At 43.3% G+C, this 5,765-nt stretch overlaps 1 long non-coding RNA gene across 1 annotated transcript; it reads right to left on the bottom strand.

Moving 5' to 3' along the window:
• Window positions 1–2,676: 2,676 nt before the first annotated feature.
• Window positions 2,677–5,548, bottom strand: LOC310679632. The gene is made up of 2 exons (XR_014512423.1): window positions 5,314–5,548; window positions 2,677–3,193 (listed from the first exon to the last, which is right to left on the bottom strand). It is a non-coding gene; the product is annotated as an uncharacterized lncRNA (long non-coding RNA).
• Between the last annotated feature and the right edge of the window lie 217 nt (window positions 5,549–5,765).

Below are 5,765 nucleotides of genomic sequence, written 5' to 3'. Positions count from 1 at the left end.
ATTTATATCCCGCCCATCTGACTGGGTTGCCCATCTGGGTGGCTTCCAACGTATATAAAAACAAGATAAAACTATACAGGGCTGCCTTCAGGTGCCCTCTAAAGGTTGCATAGAAACTTGGCTCCAGGGTCGCATAAGTCCTTGCCCTCCAACATTTCTCTGATGAAAATAGGGACGTCCTAAGGAAAAGTGGGACATTCTGAAATCAAATCAGAAACTGGAACAGCTTCTGTAAATCCGGGACTGTCTCTGGAAATAGGGATACTTGGAGGGTCTGTATTATACAGGATATATGTCTATTTGGAGAAGAAAAAGAACCACAATAAGGGAGAGCAGGACTCTTGCGGTTGCCCATCACCAGTTAGCGCCCATACATGCCACTTGGTCACCCGAGGAGGAGAGGGGAGGTGGTGGAGAGGCCTGGGCTGCATGGTTGCACCAGCAGAACCAATCTGATTCTCCTGATGGTGCGTCTGCACCGCTGTCCAGCTGGTACCTGTTACATCAGCAAATCAGTTTCTTCCAGGAATGATAATGACAATGCTGCTGCTTAATGATTTTCTACCCTGTTCTTCCACTGATGTGCTCAGAGCACCATAGAGGAGAAACAATAACCATAAGGCACAGGGAAAGTTTCAGTTCAACCTGACTATGGGTTGATCCAAACTTGCATGGAGCAGACCCATTGAAATGAAAGAAAGTTATGGTGTCTTGGGTCTGCTCTAAGGATGGTGAAGGCACTGCATATTTCAAGCAGTGCAGTACACCTTTAAATAGTCATGGCTTCCCCCAAAGAATCCTGGGAGCTGTAGTTTTTTTAAAAGTTTTTTTAATTAAAACAAGAGTGCTTAGAATTGTTAGGAGACCTCTAGCCCTGTCAAAGAGTGGTTTAACAATCTCTCCTCTTCCCAGGGAACTCTAGGAATGGTAGCTCTGTGAGGGGAAGGGGGGGGGCTCCTAACAACTCTCAGCACCCTTAACAAACTACAGCTCCCAGGGTTCTTTGGGGGAAGCCATGACTCTTTAAAGTGGTATGGTATTGCTTCACTGTTCCTCGTTTCCTCCTTCCTTGAGTGGAGCTCTGCAATTTTTATTCTAGTCTGTGCTTGTGGGGTGGGGGGAATAGTATCTGGCTGTTCTGTGAGGCTGAAACTATACTTCACATGCAGCTCCCCGCAAACAGTACAGCCACCCCGAGCCTGTTTAATTTTATAACTGCATTTGATACTTGAGGGGGAAATCCATATTTGACATTTTGACTACAGTCATACCTCGGGTTACAGATGCTTCAGGTTGCGTTTTTTCGGGTTGTGGACTGCCAAAACCCAGAAGTACCGGAATGGGTTACTTCTGGGATTCAGCAGTCACGCATGCGCAGAAGCGCTAAATTGCACTTTGCGCAGACGCGCCGAGTCGCAACCAGCAGGTGCGCAGATGCGCTGCTGTGAATTGCGGACACTGTGGGTTGCGAACGTGCTTCCCACACAGATCGTGTTCGCAACCTGAGCGTCCACTGTACAGTGGTACCTCGGGTTACATTCGCTTCAGGTTACATACACTTCAGGCTACAGACTCTGCTAACCCAGAAATAGTACCTTGGGTTAAAACCTTTGCTTCAGGATGAGAACAGAAATCGTGCTCTGGCGGCACGGCAGCAGCGGGAGGCCCCATTAGCTAAAGTGGTGCTTCAGGTTAAGAACAGTTTCAGGTTAAGAACGGACCTCTGGAATGAATCAAGTACTTAACCTGAGGTACCACTGTACTTCTATGTACTGTGCATGTAGAGTTGGAAAAATGTCTTCTCCTTGACATTTTTTTTCTTCCTACGTCAAGAGAATGTGTTTTCAAATGTACCATTCTTCCCCCCTGCAGTCATATGTGGTACTTTTCAGGAAGGGCTGTAGCATTTGTTGTTTTAAAATGTGTTCCTTGGCTCTGTGTGACTTAGGGAGGAACTGATATATGTGGAAATGGGTCACACTGGATCAGCTCCTAGGGCCTTCATAGCATCATAGCAGGCCATGTTCCTGGTTGAAACCTAGCTTCCTTTGCAACAGACTTAAAGCCTTCCAAATAGCCTGACAAATATTGTCCATTCAGCATAAGCATAATATTTGCTCCGGCTATAATATGCAATAAGATTGCTGGGAGTGAAAATGAAAAGTTCATTACGCTCCTCTAGCTGTTAGCTGTAAAAAGATAATAAGGAATTAAGATTTTATAACATGTTTTATTTTTTTAATAATTAACACATGGAGATATAATAAAAGGCTATAATTATAGTAATGGCTGCCGTACCTGGGTGTTTTGCTGAGGCAAGCGCAATGCAAGAATGCTCAGTGTTATTGCATAGCTGGGAACCAGCGAAGCTGCAGTGTAATGTGCAAGTTTGTTTTGTAAGTAATAATAAAGTATTTATAAATAGAAATATGAAATAAAATGCTACCATATGCTATAAGTAATAGTCAGGAGCTTGCCCTTAGCGGAGAGAAGGTGGAGTTTGAGCTTCAACGCGAAGGTGGATACAGTACAAACACATCCGTGTGATAATTGGCTAGGCAGCTATGGTTTCAGCCCTTGGTGGGGGGGGGGGTGAAGGGAAGAAACAGTTAATCATATAATTAAAAGCTACTTAAGATTCCTCCCAAACTGTGAAACTTCATTCAGATTTGCGACTTGTGAATTATTTATCACTGTTTAATTTTTAATAAATGTCCACATGCAGTGGATAAAATTTCCACTTTTGAGAGAGATACACGGCTCAGATTCCAGGCTTATGTGCAATTATTTTGAAATTATAGCGTACCCTCAGCCCAGAATATCATTCACATGGGTTATTATACATTTCCCTCTTTAAAAAAGAAAGAAAGAAGCTCAGATATGGTGCTGTAAGTTTAAAGCAACTGATCTGAACATGGATTTCCATCTCCTCAGATAATATTAATTAGTGCAGTCTCTTTAAAGTTGTGATGGCCTGTTCCTCTATATGCTTTTCTCTCATAGTGCTCATTTTTAAACTCTCTGAAAACCAATGGGGAGGATATAGCCCAATCCAGAGAGCCATTCTATATCCAGACTCGCCCTCACGATGGTGCAGAGATTCAATTTGTATTCATGCTGTTGCCTCAGCTGCCATCAGCGGGAATAGGGAAAAGGAGGAGGCCAACAGTGGCAATACGGCCACACACTACACCTTTAAGACAAAAACACCAATATCAAATTACTTTTATACCGATCTATGGAAAACTGGGCATACATGGGTACCGTGTCCCCAACCTTCATAAAGGGTATTGTAGAGCCGGTCAAAGGGCAACCCAAAAGATCAAGTGGTGGGAAGAATTCCTTTGTGTTTACAATATTTGGGGCTTTTTAGCTAAGGAATAAAGTCAGGTAAGAGGAGACATCCTAAAGGTGCATGAAAATATACATGGTGTGTGGAGAAAGTGCGTAAGGAAAGGTTTTTGATCCTTGGGTCATCCAGACTCTCCAAGATATTCCAGGGACAGTCCCAGATTTACAGAAGCTGTCCCAGTTTCTGATCTCATCCTGGAAGTTCCTGCTTCTTGATGTCCCTATTTTCACCAGAGAAATGTTGGAGGGTAGAATAGGATGTATGTATTCCCATCTGAGAAATGTTGGCGGAGGGGATGCAATGAATGCTGGGAGATTCAGCACACACGAAAAGAAGTATTTCTTCATACAGTGCACAGAGTTTGCTACCTCAGAATGTAGGAATGTCCCTCAACTCTGATAGCTTTAAAATGGGGTTAGACAGACTCCTTGAGAATAAGGCTGTCATTGACTGCCATAGATGTGAAGGCTCTGTAGTTCCTCCAGTACTGAAGGCGATATGTCACTGAATACCAGCTCGTGCTGGGACTTACTAGCCTACCCTCCAACATTTCTCCAATGAAAATAGGGACATTCCATTCCATAATGATAATTTTGCTGTTTATACCCCACACATCTTACTGGGCTACCCCAGCCACTCTGGGCAGCTTCCAACATATATAAAAACATAATGAAACATTAAACATTAAAAAAACTTCCCTATATAGGATTGCCTTCAGACGGCTCGGGGGTCAGATAATTCCATACCCTCTAACATTTCTCCAGTGAAAATAGGGACATCATAAGGAAAAATTGTACATTCCGGTATCAAATCAGAAACTGGGGTGGCTTCTCTAAATCAGGGCCATTCCTGGAAAGCAGGGACATTTGGAGGGTCTGCACCAATAGGCAGAATGCCTCTGTCCTCATGTCTGTATGTGGGCCTTTGGTCTGATCCAAGGGAGCTCTCATTGTCTTCTTAAAAGTATTTTTCTAGGATTAGTCTGAATGGGTTACTTCACAGGAATCGTGTCTTTACCCCATCCCCTCTGCTTTTCTTATTAAATTCTTCAATATAAAACTGAAAAATGAGAAGGGAAAATAAAATCCTAGCAGTTGAACCTATTTGGGTTTTGTTTATTTTAGCGCTTAGAACTTTGCTGGAATTCTCTTGTTTTTGTTAATATAGGTTCTGCATGGTTTCAGTTGTCTCTGTCTTCTTGAAAGTGAAATGAATGTTTGGAGAAGTTAGTGGAGCAATAAGAAGAAGAAGGGGAAAAAGGCAGACCCTGTATTTTTCCAAGAGATAATGAGACAAAGCAACTGCCCATAACTTTATGGCTCTGGAAACCAGTCAGAATGATAGAGGCCCTGAAAATGACAACCAACAACATCTATTTACAAAACTCAAAAAGGGTCCACAGATTAACAGCCTCACGAGTTGCCTCAATTGTAGAGAAATTCAACTGCCGTGGTATTTTGCAGCATAGTAATTTTAGGAGAAGTAGACAGGGACAGTTTGGATCTGGGACTGGAAGATACAGTAGCAGGAGCGAGTTAAAGTGGTGCCTTGGGCTTATGTATGGGCATGTCGTAGAAATATCTGGATAGAAAGGAAAACCTGAAACTGCCACTTAGGCTAAGAAAGAGAGAGAAAGAGAATGTAGGCACTTGGACATAAAAAGGGTATCTGATCCCCAACCCCTCTCAAAAACCTGTCACTGATTTTGGTGATTGTTTCTGCTGCTATTAGTTTCCAGATCACTGCCAGAATCTGATATTAGCTTTGGACGGGACACAGCAGCCAACTCTTAGGGTCTGTGGTCCCTTTGGCCTCCTCCCCAATAAAATATTTGAGGGGGCCGTCCACCTCCAGAGTTGATGGTTGTGGCGTTTGCCTGTTCATTTAGAAAATGTTGGAACAGGGGGGGAGAGATAGGGTTAAAAATATAGACCAATAGGAAAGATGGAGGCGGAGCCTACCTGTGTATAAAAGGGCTTAGCCCGAGGTTTGAGTTGTTGTTGGGAGCTGTTGGTGGGTAGTTTTTTGGTTTTAGTGGATTGGCTTGTTAGGAAAGGCAGTTGGAGAAGCAGTTGGTAGGCCGCTGGCAATAGAGAGACAGTTAGGGCAATGGGTTCTTGAGTGAGGGGAGGTAGAAGAGATAGAGAGCGGAAAATAAGACTAAGAAAGTAAAGAGCAACAACGTTTGGAATGCCGTAAAAGTTTGTTTGTTAATAAAATACACCTTTATTAATTGAGAACCTGACTGAGGCTGAAGTGATTTTACCGGGGAGGACCTGGTTAGTGTCAGCGGATTAGTGGTGTACAGGTCAATAGTCCGTGAGACAACTGGGGGCTCTGTACAAACGCCACAATGGTCATCACAATTCAAATAGTGTGTGCGTGCAGTGTCATGTGATCGATCATGCAGGGT

This window comes from Podarcis tiliguerta (genome assembly GCF_965153285.1).
Source record: "Podarcis tiliguerta genome assembly, chromosome: 6".
In the NCBI taxonomy this organism is placed as follows: Eukaryota; Metazoa; Chordata; class Lepidosauria; order Squamata; family Lacertidae; genus Podarcis; species Podarcis tiliguerta.
The sequence above is the reverse complement of the archived record's forward strand: the minus strand, read 5'-3'. Positions and strand labels throughout refer to the sequence as shown.